Consider the following 23082-nt stretch of genomic DNA (forward strand, 5'->3'; position numbering starts at 1 on the left):
GTTTTAGGAGGAATTGATTAAAAAACAGCCAATATGGGTGGGGGGCATAAGTGCAGGCCCCTCCACCATCTCATCTGTAACCTTCTTCTTCCACTGAATTGACCACTCAGTTCTGTTCTCCTACCTTGGTTTGTGTCCCACGTTGACACATTAGCGGTCTTTTGTGGTTAGTTACTTATGTGTACTGTCTCCACTGGCTCACATTTAGCTCTAGACATTTTCCCACAGGTCAAGCCTCTAAAATATATGGTGAAAGTCTCCTGAAAGTAGTGCTGGTCTGATCTGTTGGAGGATTGGATGATATTCTGAAAGGTACTGGCATTTATTCTGCACCATCTTTATTTAAGGTACTGCCTCCTTGTAGTTTGCAAGGAGAGTGACTATGCCTGAAAAACCAATATACCACCAGGATCAAGAAAATGGGTCTTTCAAGGATTTATCATCATCAAATACTGGGATCTAGGTGTTTGTATAAGCCTAGTGCTTTGCTGGGTATGTATACAGTAAGTAACAGAGGAAGAGTCCTTTGGGTTTGCAGAGGACATTAGGGGTTCGAAATGGCACTTGGGTTGATGTTTGGTTGATTCCATTAGGACCCTTTCCCTCAGCTAGTAAACTCTCTGGTAAGGTTCTGCATCACTGTTGCTCAGGCCAAGTTGAAAAGACAACCCGTGACCTTCAATATGGCCGTTTGTGTGTGATTCTCATCTTTGGACAAAGTGCTCACATGTTTGCAACTCATGTCGTCTCTTGCCAAGGCTCCACTCCTATAGTGCTCTCATCTTTTGTCTGTAGGATTGCTTTGAGCTGGCTGATTTTGGACATCATTTTCAGTCTTGTCAAAGATGATCCCACATCCAGAAAGACATTCCTGAGATGTTTCTGGAGTGGTAAATCAGACTGTTAATTATGAGCACCCAAAAGGATGCCCTGGATTTCCTTCATAAGCACAATGGGCTGTTGCTAACAATGCAGATATACTCTTTTAGGATGAGTCTAGGGTCTGATTTTCTTCTCCACGAAGTTTTCATTCTTGTGATTACTTTATTTTTTTTGGGGGTGGGGGGTGGGGTCGGGCTCATGGTCCAGGAATCAAACCCTAGTCTCCCCCATGTAAGGTGAGCATTCTGCCACTGAACCGCCTGTGCACCCCTTTTGTGATTACTTTTGAAAAGGTTTTGTTCAAATTTTATATAATAGATTTTGTCATTATATATGTACAGTCTCATAAATGTAGTTCCATCATTCAGTATTTATGACTGTGGTTTCCACCTTATATTTTCCTGGGCAACCTAAGTGCATCTGAGATATCTCATTCTTAGTTAAACTGCCCCCCCCACGCACAAAAAAATCATTAAAATGTACTTTTTCTCAATTATATTAAGTTCACAGCATGTAAACACAGAAAGTCAAAAGGCTTTAAAAGGGTGTAAAATGTTTCAAAAAGTGTTGAATCATTAACATGAGGGTGTTATAGGGTTTCAGGTCTTGTTTTAAATTTTGAACTTAAATCTGGCTTACACGTGGTAGAGCAGATTATATTACAGAAAGATATTTAGCAGCTCTATTTCCTAGTTTCATTTATTCCCTATTTATTTGTAATCGTCCCAATCTGCACTTTACAATTATTTTTCTCCTAAGAAACTAAAATACCCTTAAAAAAAAAAAAACATAAAACTTATTAGCAAACAGCTTGCTTGTTCCACTTGCATTGCTGGTTTTTTTCTTCTTTCAGGATCCTTCTAGTTTCTCCCTTTGAAAATGTGGTATTGTTTCTACGGAAACAATGATATCATGGTAATGATTGGACTTAGTGACTACCAAGAGAGCCATATATCAAGGCCAGTGATAGAGCCCAGCTTTACCTAGGAAGTTACTAGTGGAACTCTGTTGTTTGCAACTTGATCACAACTGAAATAGAAGTTGATTTGTGTGTGATTCTAGACAGCCCAGACAGAACGAATGTATATTTTTTAAAGCATGTGTGTATGATTGTGAATACATCCTGCTTCACAGTTTGACTTTATTTTTTTGAAACTTTTTTGTTGTATAGTATAGAATATATACAAAGCAAAGAAAGAAAAAAGCAATAGTTTTCAAAGCACTATTCAACGAGTAGTTACAGGAATGATCCCAGAGCTCGTCGTAGGCTATAGATTGACTTTAAGACAATCTGAAAGGTGAGAAATGTGAAATCATGTCCTCAATGTCAGTTGTAGGAATGAGGAATTCCTTGGAGGTATTTCTCTAAGACTTGGTATACACCATCAGGTTTGCAACTTCATATAATGTGAGCTTTGTAATGCATATAATATATAGGTGTTAATATAGAATAGACATACACAGTCTTGTTTACCTTGTATGTATTTAAATGTTCTGTAAATATAAATGGCAGTTGATGAATAATATATAGAAATTGTGGCTATCTGATCAGAGTCAAATTAAGCAACACACTGTAACTTATATATCCAATAGAGGATGGTCCTGGTCAAAGAAATCATCTGCAAAGGCTAAGCTCTTAACTCAGTGATAACTTCACTTTTTTGGTGCTCCACTTTTCTGCATTCATATCTTGTGGCTGTGAGGGCCGATGATATTTGATTTTTATTTTTAATGGCTAAAAGTCATTTGAAACTAAGTCGCAATTGCCCATCTTGACTACTCACCTTATTACTATTCCAGTTTAAAAATTAGGTGTGGTGAGAAAGTAATGAGTCTCATAATGGTGTAGTTTATAAATTGGCTTCAGAATAACTTCTTAAAGGGAGATTTCCTCAAAGTTTCAAGCAAAATTATTTTATTGGACTTATTATATTCCTGTGATGGTTAATTTCATGTGTCAACCTGACTAGGTTATTGTGTCCACTGTTTGGTCTTACCAGCACTGGCCTGATCGGTACAGTGAGGGTATTTTGTGGATTTAAGTCATTAGTCAATTTATTGCATCTGTGGCTGACTACAGTCTGCAAAGGAGACTAGATTGTCTTCAGCAATGAGAGAAGTCTCCTCATCCAATCATTTGACAGCCATATATATATATATATATCCTGTTGATTGTCTTTTTCCAGAGAGCTCTGACCCCACTAATACAGTTCCCAGGTAATTGCTTTGAGGGTTAGCATTTACTTGGGTATGTAGATTGAGGAATACTTGAATGAAAATAAGTCTCTCTGATAGAATAAATCTGTGTCTGGCTTCACAGGATGAGATTTTCCATATAAGTAACATTTCAGGGTAACTCAAGCCCCCCCCCCCAAGCATCAATCATGTATTTAAAAATAATAATTATTTAATTAAAATGTTTCATTTTCTGTCATGCTCTTTATTAAGTCATTATTATTATGAATTCTGTTTTTTAATCTTGCACCAAAACGAAGAGGTGCTGCCACCCAAAGAGGCCACACAGTGCTGTTTTGTTCCCACTTTATGACCACAGGTCACTTCATTTGTTTAGATCTTCTCTACTTTTCAATCCTTTTCTGTCCTGTTCCTTGCTTTTAGGTCACTATTATTGCTTTTTGTAGCCACCAGTGTGCCTGCCTGTGATGGACTGAATAATGACTCCCCCAAAAGAAAAAAGGAAAAAAAAAAGATGTCCACCTCTTAATGTTACTTTTCACGGCAAAAGATACCGTGCAAATTTGATTAAGTTCAGGGTTTTGAAATGAGGAGACTATCTTGGATTAACTGAATGGGCCCAGTATAAACACAAGGGTCCTTGTACGAGGGAAGCATGATGGTTAGGGAGAAAGGTGATGTGATGATGCGAGGAGAGACAGTATGGGAAGATGCTACCCTGCTGGCTTTGATGATGGAAGAAGGGGCCACAAGCCAAGAACTGTGGTTGGCCTCTAGAAGCTGAAAAGGCAAGGAGATGATTTGCCCCTAGAACCTCCTTATGGAAAGCTGCCCTGCAGACCCATGTTACATTTCCAGGCTGTAGAATGGCAAGGTAATTAAGTGTATGTAGTTTTCACGCTACTGAATTTGTTGTAATTTGTTACAGCAGCAGTAGGAAACTAATATACCACTTCTTGGCTGTATCCCTCCTAATTTACAGCATCAAATCAGATGACTAAATGTGATGGAATTATACCATCTGTCCACCAAGCGTGTGTTATCAGTTATGTGTCAGGTGTTCAGAATGAAAATAAGGCATAGCATGTCCCCACATCTCAGTCCATTTGGGAGATGGAGTTGGGAAATGCCAGATAAAAACATCATTGCAATCTATTGTGTTAGGTGCTAAAATCAAATTGTATACAAAGAGCCATAGGAAGGGGCAGCTGTGTTATTTTTAGGGATCCAGAATGAATCTACATTGATAAAGACTTTACAGGGTGAGTGTGTGGTTAGGGGAGAAGGAGGGTATTATCTGATAAAGAGAACCGTAGACAGGCAAAGAGCGTCCTAGGTAAAGCAAAAGGCATAAATTGTCCTTGAATTGATTTTTCTTTGAGAGAAGCCCCTGCAGGGACTGTGAAAACTGTTTGATTTTTAACGTCATCTTTGCTTTCTGTCCTGCATGTTGGCTGGGTATTTGGTCTTTGAAGCAGAAAATTTTGATCTGTGGATGAGAGAAGCATTACCATAAATATAAAATAGGAAACACCAAACCTGTGGTGTTAATGCTTTCCGGGATATTCCAGAAGCCCTCATTCTCTTAAAGACCATAGCAAAGAGATCCTGGTCCTAAGAAGCTCAGCTTTGTTCTCAGATGCTCGTGGTTGTAGCAGCCTGGAAGTTCTCATAAATGTCCTCACTGAATTTCACAATTGGTGAATCATAGCACAGAGTATAACCATTTCCCTTTTAGTTCAAACTTTGTTTTGTTTCGAAGAGGCTTATCTTTTTCATCATGACAGTGATCTAGCATATTCTAATGGGAAAATTTTATTAATTCATAGCATGAAGGAATGAAGAACACAGAATTCAGATTTAGATTTTCTTGTATTTTTATGAAGGGAAAATAGGGCATCTAGTTCACCAGGAATTTATAGCTACTTTTAATTGCGAATTATTTAGGATGACTTAGCATCTCTTTCTTTCTACTTGACAGTTATCATCACAGCCACAATATTTATTGAGTACCTGCTAAATGCAAACACTGTTTAAAATGAGGTTTAAGGTTGCCATTAATCTGAATAACAACTTAAAAATCGACATTTAACCCATTTATTGAAGCTTTAAATAAGCTAGACACTAGTTTTATCTCTTTAGAAATACTGTCTTGTGCGATTTTCAAAAGAATTGCTTAGTTGCCGCCCACACTTCATTTTCTCACCTCCCTCTTCTCCTAAACTGTCCTCCAGCCCATCGTTTTACCAGAATAATTCTTGTTATAGTAACCAGTGATCACTCTCTCCAAACCCTTTGGATGTTTTTCAGCCATCCCCCTCAGCTTCTCAGGAACAGTTTCCTCACTGCCTTCTTTAAATTTTTTGGCTTTCACAATATGTCATGCCCTTGTGATTTTTGTCCTTTTGTGACTATCTCTTCTGTTAGTCCGAATCACGTGACACTGCTGGTAGACAACCATTGTGGCTTGCAAAATGGCAGTTTCCTGTGGTTTCATAGAGAGGAGCATCCTCCTCTCTATGAAACCACAGTTCTAAATATCGGCATTCACCATGGTGCAAGTCCAGGTTCTTTATATTTTTCCCCCTTTATTCTCTCCCTAGGTAATCTTATCCATGTTTTCAGCTATACATAGACAATTCAGACAAGTAAGCCCTGTTAGGGGTGGCCTAAGAAATCATTGGGCATTGAAGAGTGAATAGAGAATCTGTTTCTTGTATTGATCTTCAGAGAGAAGGTTTATGTAAGATAAGCATTACAGGAAAGGTGAAATCTGTGCAAGCAACTTATAAAGTGGCACTCTTGGATCTCTTCATATATAATTAGGAGATGATGGTGATGATTTTAACTCAGAGACTAGTGATAGTTTACATGTGATTGTCAATGTCATTTTAAAGTCTATACATAAAGTAAAACATTATCACCAATATTATTAGACCTTCATAGATAGAAAGCATCCTCTATATTGGATGAAACCATGATTCCCTCCCTCTTATATTCACCCATCCATCTGAACAATAGCCATTGAATGCCCACTCTGTTTTCAATTAATAGCACGGATCAAGTCTTCCACTCTCCTCTGCATTCCCACCTCACTTCTTCTAATTGATCACAAGATGTGGTATCTGGGGTTAGTACTGAGTCCTAGGGATTAAGCCTTAGAAGAGATGGTGAGAGTTTTTTTGTGGGGGTGAGAGGAAGTAGTGACCATTTTTGTACTGAAAACCAAATCACCCAAAATATAGTATAATTCTGCCCAGCCTCCGACCCCCACCCCGAGCCGTAGTACCAAGCCCAGTGCTTGTCTGAGTCAGCCCCTGTTTTACCAATGGGATGCATTTGTTACTGGCCCTGAGATACGTTGCCCAATTCCGTCCTATCATTTTAGTTTTGCAGTTCTATAATTCCTTCTCCAAAAGTAGCTGTACTTCAGAGTTGCCCTTTTCCACCTTCAAAGGAACCATAATGTATTAGCAGAGGAAGAAAAATTTCCGTCTTTTAAGTTCATTGAGTTTGGAAACTGCTGGTTTTCTTGCAGCCAGTTTCTCATCGTAAAATACTCCTGCAGCTCCTTGTTACCTTAATTATCTATTATCAAATATAATGTCCCCATTTTAAAATTGTATTTCCTTTTATTCTTTGTAGTGACTAGAGAGCAAGGTAGAGATACAGAGATGTTGAATGAGGCACTTTCCTTCTACCTTTTTGAGCAGTAATTTTAAACATTTTAAGAAAAGGCTAATAGATGACGTTTTGGGATCTGGAATGGATGATAAACACATTGTTTTTAAGAGACAGTGCTCATTTTCCAGTGATGTGAATGTAATTGGTTGCAACTATCTTCCTGATCAAAAAAGTTTAGGGAAAAAATAAAATGAATTTAGAAGCTCCTTTTAGCCTGGAGAAAAATGGTTTTCTTTTTGGCACAATTATTCCAAGCCAATAAGTTGCTAACATGATGTATTATTTTGGTACTTAGTCACAGAAAATTCTTTGATCTGGGCTTAGAATGTGGTGATTGTTACAAATCAAGATGACCATTAGAGATAATTTTCCAAGGGCTATAGCTCTTTTTTCTTTTTCAGTTTTCTTTTGAAAAAGTAAGAAAGTGAACACCTATAGTCCACTCTGTAGCCTGATTTCCTAGAAGTTACGCTCTTAGGAAAAGAGAAATAGGCCAAATAGTCAGAGTCTATGGTCTCTAAACTGAAATAACTTATCAGAGTATTGGGCCGAGAGTTAAACCTGCAGATGATAATATTATAAGGACCCTTTCTGTTCTGAGATCTTATGAGGCTACATGCTTTTATAATAGCTGTTAGAATAACCAAATATTTTTTTAGGAAAATATACTGAAGGAGAACATTGGCCATATTTAGAGAACTGTCTTCCTCCAAAACTAAATGGCAGCGATCCCAGAAGCCCACCCACTGGTGGTACGTCTCCCACCGCCTCGGCCCCTGCCCGGAACCTTCCCCAGGACCTGATGTCTGCCTCTAGCCATGGGGCACTGTGGGGTCCTGTTTGCAAGCCTGGTATTATATAATTATTTGTACATTTGTTTCACTTTACCGTTAGCCTTTTTAATGCTTTGCTTTTCTTGCTTCCCTCCTCATAGTTTCAACCTAGCAGTCAGCATTACTTTCACCATTGTTAGATCCCATGCTTATAGTAGGCTGAAAATCCGACAGGAGGTGCTGAAAGAGGACATAAAGCTGAACCTATATATCGTCCGCCTTTAAAGTTCTTACATTCTGGTTGAGAAGATGAGAAAGACGGTGTTCAAAGTTAAGTGTTAGATAACAGTAGGAGATATATTTTATATATAGCATTATTATGAAATCTGTCCCTGAGTGCTCATGGCCAGAGCAGTTTGGAAGAAAACCCTCCAGGGGAGATTTTTTTATCAAGAGATATTTGACGGGGAACTTATAGGAATATTTTGGAAACATTAAGGGACTGAGTGAGAAATTGTAAGACAGTAGTTGCCTAAGTAAAAATGCAGACCTGAAAAAAATGCAAGTATCTGTAGGATATTCAGTGAATAAATCAGTTTAATTGCAACATAGTATTTTATATGGGTCATTGATTTTCAGACTTTTCTTTTTCAGGCTAGGGACTCTTGTTGAACAAAGTTGTCTCAATTTGTCAGGGCCACTATAACCAAATACCACAAACTGGTTGGCTCAAACCACAGGAATTTATTAGTTCTGGAGGCCACACATCCAAAAGCAAGGGCTCAGCAAGGATTAGACCCTCTCCTGAGTTAGTGGTGCTGGGGTAGTGGCTTGCTGGCAGTCCTTTGTCACATGGTGATCTGTCCTTTACTGTCTCCTCCCGGGGCTGCTATGGATGGACCGACTGCGTCTCTGTTTCCTTTGCTGGTAAGGACTTTTGACATGTTGGATTAAGGCCCACCCTAGTTTAGTTTGGCCTTACCATCTTTGAAAATCCTTTTGACCAATGAGTTTATACCCACAGGGCCAGGGGTTGGAACTCAAATGTGTCTTTGTGGGGGAATGAGCCAGTCTCCCACAAAAAGATTAAATGGGACCTTGTTTCGGTTTGTGAATGTTGCCGGAATGCGATATCCCAGAAATAGAATGGCTTTTATAAAGGGGATTTATTAAGTTGCAAATTGACAGTTCCAACGCCATAAAAATGTCCAAACTAAGGCTTTCAGAGAAAGATACCTTGACCTCAAGAAAGGCTGATGAGTCCGGAACCCCTCTGTCAGCTGGGAAGGCACATGGCTGACATCTGCTGGTCCTTTGGTTTCAAACAGCTTCCCTGGGGGTGTTTTCTTTCTGCATCTCCAAACATCTGGGTCTCCTATTGGCTCTGTCAGCTCTGGCTCTCTCTCCAAAGTGTTTCTGCTTTTAAAGGAATCAGTAAATTAATCAAGACCCACCTTACATGGGTGGAGTCACATCTCCATCTAACCAAAATGTCACTACCACAGTTGGGTAGAAAAATCTAATGCCAGGGTTCTACCCTGAATAATAGCGAATGCAGATTTAGAGAACATGGCTTTTCTGGGGTACATAACATTTTCGAACTAGCACGGATCCCAACACACTAAAGGTTGGAACTGTAGCTTCTTCGGATGAAGCAGAATGGGATGGTTGCACACCTCTGCCGCATGGTTGTCTTTGAGACACTTTGACCAAACACAAGGCTCTGAGAAACACAGAATCCACGATATGGGGAGCAGCTTGGTGGGGTGAGGAAAACAGGCAGTGTTGAGTCAGTTGGTAGAAAGTCTTGAATATCAGTTTTTATTTTCTTCTTCAATTAGTAGAGTGCTATAGAAAGTTCCTGACCAGGGACCTGTGATCCAGTGTTTCAGAAAGATTGAGATGACCGCGGGGTACAGTTTTTGTACCCCTTTCCCCATCATACTCAGGAGAACGTGCAGGTGGCCAGTGAAGCTAGAATGTTTATTTATTTTTTCAGACTAAAGAGCAATGTATGGTTGAAATAATTTGTGGGAAGAAAGGGGGGAAATATATGAAGGCCAAGTTGGTGAGCACTGGCTAAATAGGAAAATAAGTAGGAAAATGCTCTGAAATGTATAAAATGTGAGTTAGAATGAGTATCTCAGAAGTGATAAGACTGCGGTGGAGAGGGGGCTGCAGCAGGGGGCCTCTGGAAGGGAGAGAGCAGTTCAGCCTGACGTGTGTGCCATCCCAAGGGCCTGAGCTCAGCCCCTGAATCGGCGATAGATGGACCAGCCAGCTTGCTGCTTTCCTCTCATCCGATGACATGCTTGATTTCCTATAAGTCCTTTCTTACTTGCAGCCTGTGCAGAGAACAGGAAGGGAATTCTGCAGCATGTGTTCCAGGAAGAATGGCTGGTGGAAGCTGGGGACGCTGCCAACCCTGGATTTCCTGTGTCCTCCGAGGCCCCTGGGTAGGGACTGATGCACAGACCTGATGCCCCAGGAGAGAGGGACATGCACAGAGCAGCAACATAAATAGAGACATTAGGTAGCAGTGGTCGAGGGGAACTCGAACACACTGGATTTGGCCCTTCCTTTCAAGCTGGTCATCACCAGATGATTTCATCAGCTGTTACCCCACGGGGCCTCCCCTCCAGTGGCAGCTCAGGTGTGCATTTATTATTTAGCCTGTCTTTTGTCTGAGTCCCAGCCTTTGTTTGCTTTGGATTCTGTGAGGAGCCAGAGATGTTCGGAAACCAACAAGGTAGGTGGTTCAGTGTTGCCGTGTACCAACAGGAATGGAGACTGAGGGTGAGATACCTGCTCCGGGAAGCTAGGCTGAAAAGTTATTTCTGCCCTCTGGAATTTTTGAATTCTGATTCTGAGTCTCAGGGCCTTGAGACAGGGGTAGGCCTGATTACAGCTCCCCAAGACAATAGAACATTCCTCCATGGAAGAATGGTTTCCCATAGGGAGAGTTCCCGAACTATTGACCTGGGCTTGGGAGCATTTGGATGACCTTCAGGGTGACCATTGCTCCTAGTGTCTACACTGGCTGTGTAGACTGCAGGGGGTCCTGTGGCTCTGTGTAGACTGCAGGGGGTCCTGTGGCTCTGTGTAGACTGGAGGGGGTCCTGTGGCTCTGTGTAGACTGGAGGGAGTCCTGTGGCTCTGTGTAGACTTGGGTGGGGGGATCCTGTGGCTCTGTGTAGACTGCAGGGGATCCTGTGGCTCTGTGTAGACTGGAGGGGGTCCTGTGGCTCTGTGTAGACTGGAGGGAGTCCTGTGGCTCTGTGTAGACTGGAGGGGGTCCTGAGGCTCTGTGTAGACTGGAGGGAGTCCTGTGGCTCTGTGTAGACTTGGGTGGGGGGATCCTGTGGCTCTGTGTAGACTGCAGGGGATCCTGTGGCTCTGTGTAGACTGCAGGGGATCCTGTGGCTCTGTGTAGACTGGAGTGGGTCCTGTGGCTCTGTGTAGACTGGGGGGGGGGGGTGGTCCGGTGTCTCTGTGTAGACTGCAGAGGATCCTGTGTCTCTGTGTAGACTGCAGGGGATCCTGTGGCTCTGTGTAGACTGGAGGGGGTCCTGTGGCTCTGTGTAGACTGCAGGGGATCCTGTGGCTCTGTGTAGACTGCAGGGGATCCTGTGGCTCTGTGTAGACTGCAGGGGGTCCTGTGGCTCTGTGTAGACTGCAGGGGATCCTGTGGCTCTGTGTAGACTGGGGGGGGGGGGGGGTCCTGTGTCTCTGTGTAGACTGCAGAGGATCCTGTGTCTCTGTGTAGACTGCAGGGGGTCCTGTGGCCAGGGGACACTTCTCCAGAGCCTTAAGGCTGGTATAGGTTCTCCTGGCCTGTGTGTAGAGTAACTCTTGAAGCCCCTGCCCTTGGGCCTGGGGGGAGAGTATCCACTGGGTCACTTTAGTTTGCACCCTGGTGGGAGGGCACTTCTCCCTGGTCTGTACTAAGCCTGGATTGTCGGGATTCCTGAGAAGGAGGGAGCATCCCCCATCCTGATGTTTCATCCAGCCCAAGGGATTTTTATTTCAATCTTATTTTTTAACTTAACACAGTCTAAAATTGTCTTTGTGGTTTTATGAATCTGAACCTATGAAAAGGTACATGTAACCACCACCCCAATCAGGAGAGAGAAATGTTCCGTCAGCCTTAAACCCATCCTGGTGCTGTCCCTTCGCAATCATACCCTCTCTCTACCCCTAATCCTTGGCAACTACTGATCTATTCCTCATCGCTCTCATTTTGTCTTTTTGAGAATGTCATGTAATTGGAGTCCTATAGTGTGTGACCTTTTGAGACTGGCTCTTTTAATTCAGCACAATATCTTTGAGATACTTTCTAGGTGTGGGAGTCTGTAGCTCATTACTTTCTGTTCTTGAGTAGTTTTCCACTGTAGATGTACACGGTTTATCCCTTCACCCACCGAAGGACATTTGGGTTCTTTCTGCTTGGTGTCATCCTGAACTGAGCTGTTAAACATTCACATACAAGTTTCTTGGGAACAGGTATGCTCATTTCTCTAGGTTACGTACCCACGTGAGGGATCGCTGTGCTGTGTGGTAGGCATATGTTATCATACACATAAGAATCTGCCAAGAAGTTTCCCAGAGTGGCTGCCCCATTTCACACTCCCACCAGCAATGTACGAGAAGTCCCGTTGCTCTACATCATCGCCAATGCTGGTATTGTCAGTATTTTTTTTGTTAGCTATTTTAGTACATATGTGATTGTATTTTGTTGTGGTTTCAATTTACTTTTCCCTAATGGCTAATGATGTTGAACATTTTGTCATGTGCTTATTTGCCTTTTGTATGTCCTTTTTGGTGAAATACCTGTTCCAGTCTTTCCTCCATTTTTTTTTACTTGTGTTACTGTCTTTTTATGATGTTACTTTTTATTGATAAGTGTTGAGAGTTCTTTATATATCCTAGACACATGTCTTTTCTTGGATATGTAATTTGAAAATATTTTCTCCCAGTCTCAAACCTGTCATTTTGTTCTCTTGACATTTTTTCACAGAGACAAACATTTGTAATATTGATGTAGTACAATTTTTATTTTTCTTCTTTCATGGATAATGCTTTTGGTGTCATGTCTAAGAGTTATATATAACCCTGGGTCATGAAGACCTTTTCCTAAAAGTTTTGAAAGTCCAATTGTTTCAGCACTATTTAAAAAAAAATTGTAATTAGATAAATTGTGGTTTTACATAAAATAAGGTAAAAAATACAGTCTTACCAGATACCCCACCTTATTATTAACATTTTTCCTTAGTGTGTGATACCTTTGTTGCAATTGATGAAAAATATTATAATTATGCTATTAACTATAGTCCATAGTTTACATCAGGGAGTATTTTTCCCCATATACCACTTTATTATTTACACCTTGCATTAGTGTGGTACATTTGTTATAATTTATGAAAGAACATTTTAATAACTGTATTATTAATTATAGTCCATCATTTACAATTGGGTTCACTGTGTTGTACAGTTCTGTGCTTTATTAATATTTCTCCTAATGATATATGATCTAAAATTTCCCCTTTTAACCACATTCACATATTTAATTCAGTGCTCTTAATTACACTCACGATATTATACTACCATCACCACTATCCATTTCCAGAACTTTACAATCAACCTAAATAGAAATTCTCTACAAACTAAGTATTAACTCCCCATTCCCTAACCCCAGCCCAGTGCCTAATAACCTATATTCTAGATTCTAAATCTATATTTTTGCTTATTCAAATGACTTTGTATCAGTAAGGTCATACAGTATTCTGTTATGTCTGCCTTATTTCACTCAATATAACATCTTCAAGGTTCATCCATGTTATTGCATAAACCAGAACTCCATTCCTTTTTAATGCTGACTAATATTCCATTGTATGCATGTGCTACATTTTGTTTATCTATTCATCCATTGACGGACACTTGGGTTGCATCCATCCATTGGCAATTGTGAATAATGCCGCTATGAACATCAGTTTTCAAATATCTGTTTGAGTCCCTCCTGCTTTCAGTTCTTTTGGGTGTATACCTAGTAGCCAGATTGCTGGGTCATGTGGTAATTCTATACTTAGCTTTCTCAGGAACTGCCAAACTGTCTTCCACAGCATCTGCACCATTTTACATTGTCACCAGTGATGAATGAGTGGTCCTATTTCTCCACATCCTCTACAACATTTGTAATTTTCTGTTTTCAGTTTAGCTGTACTTCAGATCCTGATTTTCTTCTCCAACCTTCCTTCTACTACTTCCTTTACGGTGTCCTCCAGTGGCTGATGCATGCATTCTATCCAGGTTAGATAGCTGCACTCAGTGGAGAAGTATGTTGGTGTATAACTCCCCCTTAGCTGGTACTGGAACCTTAGCCCAAGGGTTTTGATGAAGATCTAGATTGAACTGGATTTTTTCCCCAAGAACCCCTACAGCTGCATAGACCATAGAGGAGCATTGTAAGGACTCAGGGACCTTTCCCCACATACTGGAGTAGATCTACTCAATGAGAGGCTGGAGTCCTGAGGATCCTCTGTGCCCATCTCTGGAGCTCCCACCTTACTGAGGAGGGGCTAGGCTGGGAGAACTCCCATCTCCACTTCATGGCCACCCATGTACAGTCCTTGCTGTGCCCTGGGCTAACATCGTAGCCGTCATTGAGAGTCTCTTTGAACCACCAGTGACGCTGAGTGTACCCACCAGGGGAATCCCAGCCTAGTGTGGTCACATCTGTGCTCATTAGTTCATCCTTATATCTGACAAGTTTGACTTTAGATTTTTATCAAGGGTGATGAAAATCTCCCTCACATCACAGACTGTTACTTCCTGGGAAAAAAAAATTCCAGGATTAGTTCCATGTCAGTAATCTATCTCTTGATTTTGCAGCCATTTGTAAGTGTTTCTTCTTCCACCTGGTTCATTTCTGATTAGTCACTATATTTGGCTGTGTTGAAATTTCATTGGCCTTCCTAGTTTTCCAGTCTTCATGCAGTGGTCTCGTTCCTGCACTGAGGTTATCACAGTGATGCTTGGTAAATGCATATGATGTCATGGGGGGAGAGAGAAGGAAAATTCAGAAGATTCTTGGATGGAGTTAAAGCAGGGGGTGGCAAATTATGGCTTGGGTCAAATCCAATCCATTGCGTGTTTTTATAAATCAAGTTCTATTAAAACATAGCCACATCTTGGCTGCTTTCATGCCACATTGACAGAGTTGAATAGTTGCTACAGAGACTTTGTGGCTCACATAGCCTAAACTGCTTACTACCTTCCCCTTAACAGAAATAGTTTGCCCTCCCCTGAAGTTGAGGGTGGAGCTAGGGTGATTTGGGATAGAGCACTTTGTTGTGATTAGAAATGAATCCTATAGAAGACAAAGGATACCACTACACATATCATCCTGATGTTGTTTTACCCGGAATTATTTGTTGTCATAAGAATTTGGGGGAATTAAAATCTGTTGCAGCCTTAGAGTAACCTAATGTTGATGGACTTGAAAGGGAAGATGTGATGGCGCTTGTATGATACATCAGAGCCAGTTTGGGATAGTGGGGAGGGGAATGACTTAGGGAGCTAGGAGTGATGTGATGATCAGCATTTATTCTGTACCTCTTACCCCTCCTTGCCTCTTGGTTTCTGTGTGTCTGCCACACCTTACCCTACCTTGGTGGTCCTTGGCCTTAGCTGCACATTAACATCATCTGAGGAGCTTTTAAAAATACCAGTGCCCGGGCTATACCTGAGACCAGTTAAATCAAAATTTCTGGGATTAGAACACAGACATTTTTTTTGTTGTTGTTTCCTAGACAGTTTCAGTGTACAGCCAAGGTTGTACAGAGTCTCCTAAAATTCTTTCTTCACCGTACCTCCCATCATACCCTCAACATTCAAAGGAGCCATCTCTTCTACCTACCGTAATTTCTTCTTTGTTCGCCCCCTTAAACCAAGAACTCTTATGAGTTCTACTTTGTGACCCCTTAGACCCCAAGGAAATATTGCCACCTACTGACAGTAGGAAATGATTATGTTTTGAAACAATTGTCTCTCCATCCTGGGAACTTTTGCTCTGGATCCTGTATTTTTATCAATTGTATATTAATTTTATTTTTGCCCATAAAAAGATGGTTATTCCTGAGAAGTACTTTGTCTTAATTTTTATGTAACCAGAATATTAACATGTACATGTGGTAAGAACCATAGAATTTAGCACTGAGAAAAACCTTAGAGATCAGCACTTCAGACAAGTAACATACCCAGGTACCTTTTGGACTTTGTACCCTGGCTCTCTTACTACTCGAAGCGTGTTCCTGGACCAGTGGGGTCAGCATCATCTGGGACCTTGTGAGAAATACAGACTCCTCACCCCTCCCCAGACTTGCAGAAGCTGCAATGGAACATGATTTCCAGGTGTTTCATATGAACATTAAAGTTTGAGAAGCACTGGTTTAGAGAATCACGTAAGTGGAAACTTTTGTGAGCAGATTTCACTTTCATTATAAGAAACTACCTTTCAGACAGAGCCCTCAGTGCTCTGTTAGAAGTTGAATGATCACTTGACAGAGATGACACTGTTACTTCTAAGAAAGGCTCCTACATATAATTTTTTTTATTTTCTTCCTCCTCCCTAAATAGGTTCCTCAGAGTCTCCTAAGAATTCCTTTCTTCACCTTACCTCCCATCATACCCTCAACATTCAAAGGAGCCATCTCTTCTATCTACCATTATTTCTTCCTTTGTTCACCCCCTTAAACCAAGAACTTTTATGACTTGAATGTATGTACAGGTTTTCCAGTCTACTCATCAAGTCTTTCTCATCAAGATGAGAGGTCTAATCTTCACTCTAAATTTAGGGGGGAAAATTCAGTGCATCAAAGACTTGGGAGAGGACTATCAAACGAATGACCACATGCTCTCTAAATTACCTTCTGTCACTGCTTCCCTGATAGTCTGATGGAAGGTAAACTTTTTCCAGTATGTACTCATCTGTGCTGTCACTACTAATGAATGCAGTGCTATTTTTCCCAGGCATAGGATTTAGAGACCACTTCCTTGTCCTGCTTCTCAGTGTATACAGTGATTTCATCCTGTATACATTTATTCTAATGTTTGATATGGTCTTGGTTATTCCCATTTCTGGGTTTCCCATTTCCATTCGTGCTCCTTTCTGAATCCTCAGTGGTGGTATCAAGATTATGTTAAACCTCTACCCTTCTGTTCTTAACTCTTCAAAACCCTTAAGCCTGTAACTTCTACTGCTTTCTGTGTAAAACTCTAGCAATTTATTTCCCATTTCAGAACTCTCCCTATCTGTTTACATCCTTCCTATCTTCCATCCTGTTCCTTTCTTTCTGGGATCAGCTTAGCATTTCCTTCATTTGCTTGTCACTGGAACTTTTCCCTTACCATCCTCCAAGTGTGTCTACCCGTTTAGTTCCTATGAGGGCTTTGAAGGTTAGTATCATATCGAGTCACATTTACAGCTGGGAAGGGTCTCAGATATAATCTAGTCCAACACCCTCATTCCACAGAAAATAAGGGGGATTGCCGTAAAAGTTAGTGGTTTGCTCAAGGCCGCGCAACCAAAGTGCAGATGCGTGATGTGAAGTCATGTTACTGTTCGTTCTCAGATGACTTCATAAGGCTTCACGTAAATGATTTCACTCCACTTCACAAGGTTGTGGTGGATGACGGAGAAACACAAGGAGGTCACAAAATATGACTGACCACCCTCTTCTAAAGAGAGGTAAAGTGGGCCCTAGACAGACAGAAGGACACGTCGTTTGTCTCATGACCGATTTTGAGGATTAGAAGAAGAAAACTCAGATTCCTTGATTCATGACTCTACGAAATACTGGCAGACTTTTTATTCCTTCTAGTCGAGAGTGTGTGGGTGGAGGTGTAGCTATGAATCATACTATTTAAACTATTTTTCCCCCTCTGGAAGATGATTTTAATGTCTTTTGTCTTCCTACTTGCACAATGCATTCTGCACTATGTTAGCATTTCAGAGTAGGGTCTAGGCTAGGTTTTAGAGTAGAATTGACCAGAGTTGGGTTTACTTTACTTTATTTTTAGTTTGACACCCACCTCTGCTTCTGTTTTCACTAAAAATAATTTAAAAGGTTCTAGAACTCACGCTGACGTTGCTCTGAGAGATAATAGAGGAAAAGCAACCTGAAAAGCAATGAATTATTACTAGTAGCGGTACTTATCTTGCTTCATAAATGACCCCTTCAGGCCCCTTAATCATTTTGGTCATTTTTCAGCTCCCTGTAACGTGTCAACATGCTGCCTGTCAGAAAAGTGATGGCTGTGTTCCAGGGCCTGTCTTGCCTCCCCACTACGGGGAGCACAAGTGCTCGGGGCCCCCCTGAGTATACAGCCCTAAATTGTCTGTACTTGAGGCTGCCCCTATCTTCCATCCACATGCCTGTTTAATTTGCCCTCTGCCATCATCCTGGTCTCTTGACTCTGTGAAAACGTTTCCTTCCCACCTTCTCAAAGCTCTAAACAGCAGTGAACTTGGCTAGTTCCCGTCCCAGAGCCTCCTTAGATGCAAAAGCCCCTTTACCATTTTTTCTGACCTTATTGGCTTTTTTCTTTTGTCCTCTCCAGGTCATTGCCTTGTTTGTGAACAGGGTAGGAGGCGACAAAGGAAATGAGGGAAGACTGTGCGATTAGGGTGGGAAAGATTTTGGAGAGGAGATTGTAGGCTTTCCATTGAGGAGCCCGGGAATGTTCCTGGTCCTATGAAGTTAATTTCCAATAAGTTCTCCCTCTTCTTGCTTCTTGTGATTAAATTGGGGGTTGCCAGCTTATTACATGTGTGTTGAATGAATACAGGAGTGAAGGAATAATTTAATTTCTTGGAGCCAAGATCCTGGGCCAGTGTTGGGTCATATGAAGACCTAAGAGTTGGAAGATGTGAGTTCCAGGTTTGGTTTTCCTGCTGATGGACTGGGGAAGACCTTTACCGTATCAGGGCAGTGGCTTCTTCATCCAGCAGATGACAAGCTCTGTCAAAATTTGTGGTCCCAGACATTTTAAACACAAGGATTCTTCTAAAAAATTTTTTTTCTGAAGAAATATTCCAAACATAAAAAATGTATAAAAAACAATATATGAACACCTGTTACTTACCATCCAGCAGAATTCCCTCCCAGTGTAATAGTTGTGCTTTTAACTACCTTTGATTGAGAAAATGGATGATAAAAAATAGCAGTGATGTGTCTATAAGAATTTGTGTTTTAATTGTTACATAGTATCTATACTTGAAAAATAGTACATATGTACTCAAGACACGTTGACTTTGCCTAAGGTAGTTCTTGATGCCAATGAAGATATGTAATGAACCGCGTAATATGCTCCTGTGGCAGAAAAATAGTATTTCTGAAGAGTGTGGTCCATAACAATGCCATAAATGAAAAAAAAAGGACAACTTTTCTCCTTAACTGTATCTGCTGAATGAGGTATTCCAAATGGGATGTAGAACTTGAGTATTAGTTAGATCCCCTGGGCTGCAGAGCTAGGCAGACACTTAAATTCTAACCTGTTATGAAACAATGGCTATATATATATATATATATATATAGCCAGTGTTGGGTCACATGAAGGCCTAAGAGTTGGAAGATGTGAGTTCCAGGTTTGGTTTTCCTACTGATGAACTGGGGAAGACCTTTACCATATCAGGGCACCGGCTTATATATATATATATATAAAATATAAATATATTTTATACTAAATATAATATATATATATACATATGTTTTTTTGTAACATGAGCAGGCACTGGGAATCCAACCCAGGTCTCTGGCATGGCAGGCGAGAATTCTGCCAACTAACTACCATTGCACTGCCCGACAATATTCTTTTGAAAAGTAGCTTCTCTGGCTCCTTTTAAGTAGTTTGCAGTTTATGGAGATTTTATTTCTGTCCAACTTTTTAGTAATGTCTGTTTCTAAAACAGGTTATGCTGATACTGATGGGGGGGAATCTCTCTGCCTAGCCTTCCAGAGGATCTTCACATATTTTCTAGAATTTGGACCAGTGACCACTTTGGTCTTTGTCCTGCTGGCATTTCTGAGGATTCATAGGAGTGAACAATACAGGTCAGTGAGATGCACAGTAAGGTCACGGCGGCCGTGGCTCTCGGGTGCCCTAACTCCACATTCTGCTTCCCAGGCCCAGGAGCTGGGACTCAGAGAAGCTGCACAGCCCAGAGAACAGAGGCTCTTCTCCTTGACACTCCCCACCTCCTTTCCCTGCCCTAATCCCTGTGAAATGATTGGAAACAGCCAAGGCCAGTCATGGCAGCTCTAAATTTCACAAAGCATCAAGCAAACATCAGGTGCTTAGCACTGTTCCACGGGCTGCAGAGTATGGGAAATATAAAGAAAATCAGATTTTCTTGAAGTCCTTGTGCATGTGGAATGGAATCCAGGCTTTAGTAACAAAAGTGATTCATTTCTGGAAATGACTGTACACAGTGTCATCTTTTCTCAGACTGAAGAACCACTTTCAACTGTGTTCATGAATTTATTTGTCGTTCAGTGATTGCCCTTCTGCATCCTGGTGCTGTTTTCTTGAGTACAAACACATGTGCATTTTATTTCTTTTTCTCCAGGAGGACATGCCTAGTGGAGAAGTAAACGGCCCATCAGTGGTGAGGAATAGTAGAGGTTTTCGCATTGCCTTAGTAGCCGAGTGGATGGAGCAGCTCTGTGGGAGGATATTGGAAGGGGGAGTTGACCTGGAAGGCGTCACTATGGAGAAGTCTGAGCAGATTTTTCAAGAATAAGAATGAGTTCACCAAGCAGATGGGGGCTGGGGGTGGCATTCTAGGCATAGGAAACGGCAAATGCAATTACATGGATATATGAAAAAGTATGACATGCTTAACTTGCATGTGGGGGAGTGACAGAAATATCCTTTTGCAAGATTTAAAGTAGAAGAGCTGTGAAAAGTTTGTTGGAGAGTGTTTCCAGATTCATATCTTACTACCTAAGTTCTTAAACTTCCGAACTTTACAAAGTGCAAAAGGACTACCTGCATAGCTTTATAAGAAAGTCCCTTTGGCCCAGGGGCATAGTTTTGTCGTGATGTGCCTCACACTCTTGAAACCAGGACCACAGACAGAATGTTATTAAAATGCCCAGCGACACTGTCAGATCTCCCTTGGAAACTTCCTGTGATTGTTTGCAGGCAGCAGAGCTATGAGGCTCCTTCTAGGAAGTTAGTGGACACAGTTGAAATGAAGCCAAGGATTTGCAGAATGAGGGCGTGGATATCTGCCTTTGCAGATCAAATCCTCTCCTCTTGGTGAAGTTGCCTCTTAGCTCCTTGACTCACAAGCAGGTTTTGGCTCCCATCAGCGAGCAGTGTTGGGGCAGTGGGAAGGAAGGACCTGAGCAAAATGAGTTTTTTTTTTTAAACATAACATACAAACACAAACATTGCTACCATATAACCATTCCATTCTTGATATATAATCAGTCACTCACAATATCATCACATAGTTGTGTATTCATCATCATGATCATTTCTTAGAACATTTGCATCAATTCAGAAAAAGAAATAAAAAGAAAACAGAAAAAAAAATCATACATTCCATACCCCTTACCCCTCCCTTTCATTGATTGCTAGCATTTAAACCTACCAAACAAAATGAGTTTTAAGGTGGAGAACACAGAGACCAGGATGGACCTCAGGTTAATTCATGTGAAACTGGTGAGAGAGTGCATCATGAGCCAAATTATTTGTAGTCCAGGTGACTGAAGTATTTTCTGTTAAAAGCCAGCTATTGTCAAACATCCAGGGATTCTTCAGGAAGACAGACATTGTCAGTAAAAATAGACTGTTGGGGGGGTGGCAGGGAGTCTGACAGCCTCAACTTTTCACCCTAATCCCTAAGAAAGTAACTCCATTAATTCAGTTTCTTCAGTACAGCTTCCAGCTCAGTGCTGTCTGTTCCCTTCATTAAATGTCCCTCTCAGTTGTGGCACCTCCTCAGCAGTGGCAGACCTCCTGCTTCCCCTGCTGGGACACCTAGTGGCTGGGACACTCAGTGTCTGGGACTGAGACAAGGAGTTGTGTATTAGGGTCCTTTAGAGAAACAGAACCAACAGGCAATATCTATAAATATAAGATTTATAAAAGTGTCTTATGCAACTGTGGGAATGCAAGCGTCCCAAATCTGTAGGGCAGGTTGCGAGGCTGGCAACTCCGATGAAGGTTCTTTACGAACTCCCCAGGAGAGACTAGCTGGCTAAAGAAGCAGTGAAAATTCTCTCTTCTCCCTTAAAAGCCTTCAACTGATTGGATCAGCCCGATCTCATTTGTGGGAGACATATCCTTAGTTGCTCATAGATATAATCAGTCACGGCTGCAACCGCATGACTGATGATTTAATAAACCAGCCTTCTGGTTTACCAACCAGTCAGGAAATATTCCTGCTGTAATGGTTAGGCCAGTGCTTGCCTGACCAGGCAGCTGAGCACCATCACCTGGCCAAGCTGACACCTGAATCCAGCCAACACAGTTCGGGAAGCAGCTCTGAAAGCCAGGGAAGACGAAGCATTGGGAAGTCAGGAGATGTCCCAAAACCAGGCTCCTGGTCTGTCGGCAGCTCCCTGACTTCCAGCCAGTATTCTTACTCATATCATTGGTTGAGTGTTCATTCTGGGTTCCTGTGGATCTGAACCCCTCTCTCTGCTCAGCCTTCCGTTTGTGAACCTCACTGGTTGGCACAGTACACCAAGTTCCAGGGCCACCATCCAATAGAGGGTTCCAAGTCTCTGTGTATGAACCCCAGGCCCTTAATCTTGGATCTTTACAGTCAGCAGTTAGAGTTCCAGGACTTGTTTTGTTGTTCCATGAAAAGTTGGGTCCTGCAGTTCTTAATCTCTCTGTGCTGGTGGGACTCTGACTAGCAAAGCAAATGCACCAGCTCAGCCTGTCCACATTGGATGAAGGGGCCAGGCCTGTTGACACAGACTCTGGAACTGGCATGGCTTTGTGGGAGGCTGGCCTAAGCCACAGATGGTGGCACCAGCAGTCCCATTTGTTCTTCAGCCCCTGGCAAAGGCTGAGCAGACTGGATCTCATTCCTCCAGACACAGATGCTTCCTCATGCGTCTGCCTGCCCAGGCAACTCTCCATCCCAGAGCAGCATGAGCAGGGAAACAGGACGTCTTGTCCCTGGGAGTTTCTTCTTCTCTCTGTTCTCCTGGCCATTCCCATTATCTCTCCTTCCCCAAATCCATTTTCTCTCCTAGGAATGAGCCCACGGTTGTCCAAGTGAGGCACACTTGCCATATACGCAAATGTTTTAATAATAATAAGTATTTAAGTATTTTTGAACATGTGATTTCCTTTTGTTTCCATAATTTCCAACAGAACTGCAGTTTGAATACTAGTTCCTTGGTTAGGAAGGGCTTGGGACATCTGGCCAGCAGGCAGGTAAATTCAATGCAGTGTGTGTCCAACCTTAAGAGCCCTTATAAGCACTCAGGTAGACTGGCACCTGTAACAGGACCTGGAATCTGAT

General features: G+C 41.7%; 1 protein-coding gene across 7 annotated transcripts in view; it reads left to right on the plus strand.

Annotated features, from left to right (window-relative positions):
* The window catches only part of NOS1AP (nitric oxide synthase 1 adaptor protein), a 295134-nt gene that overhangs the window by 187689 nt on the left and 84363 nt on the right, over positions 1-23082 (plus strand). The window lies entirely within an intron of this gene.

This window comes from Tamandua tetradactyla, chromosome 4, assembly GCF_023851605.1.
Source record: "Tamandua tetradactyla isolate mTamTet1 chromosome 4, mTamTet1.pri, whole genome shotgun sequence".
Taxonomy (NCBI): Eukaryota; Metazoa; Chordata; class Mammalia; order Pilosa; family Myrmecophagidae; genus Tamandua; species Tamandua tetradactyla.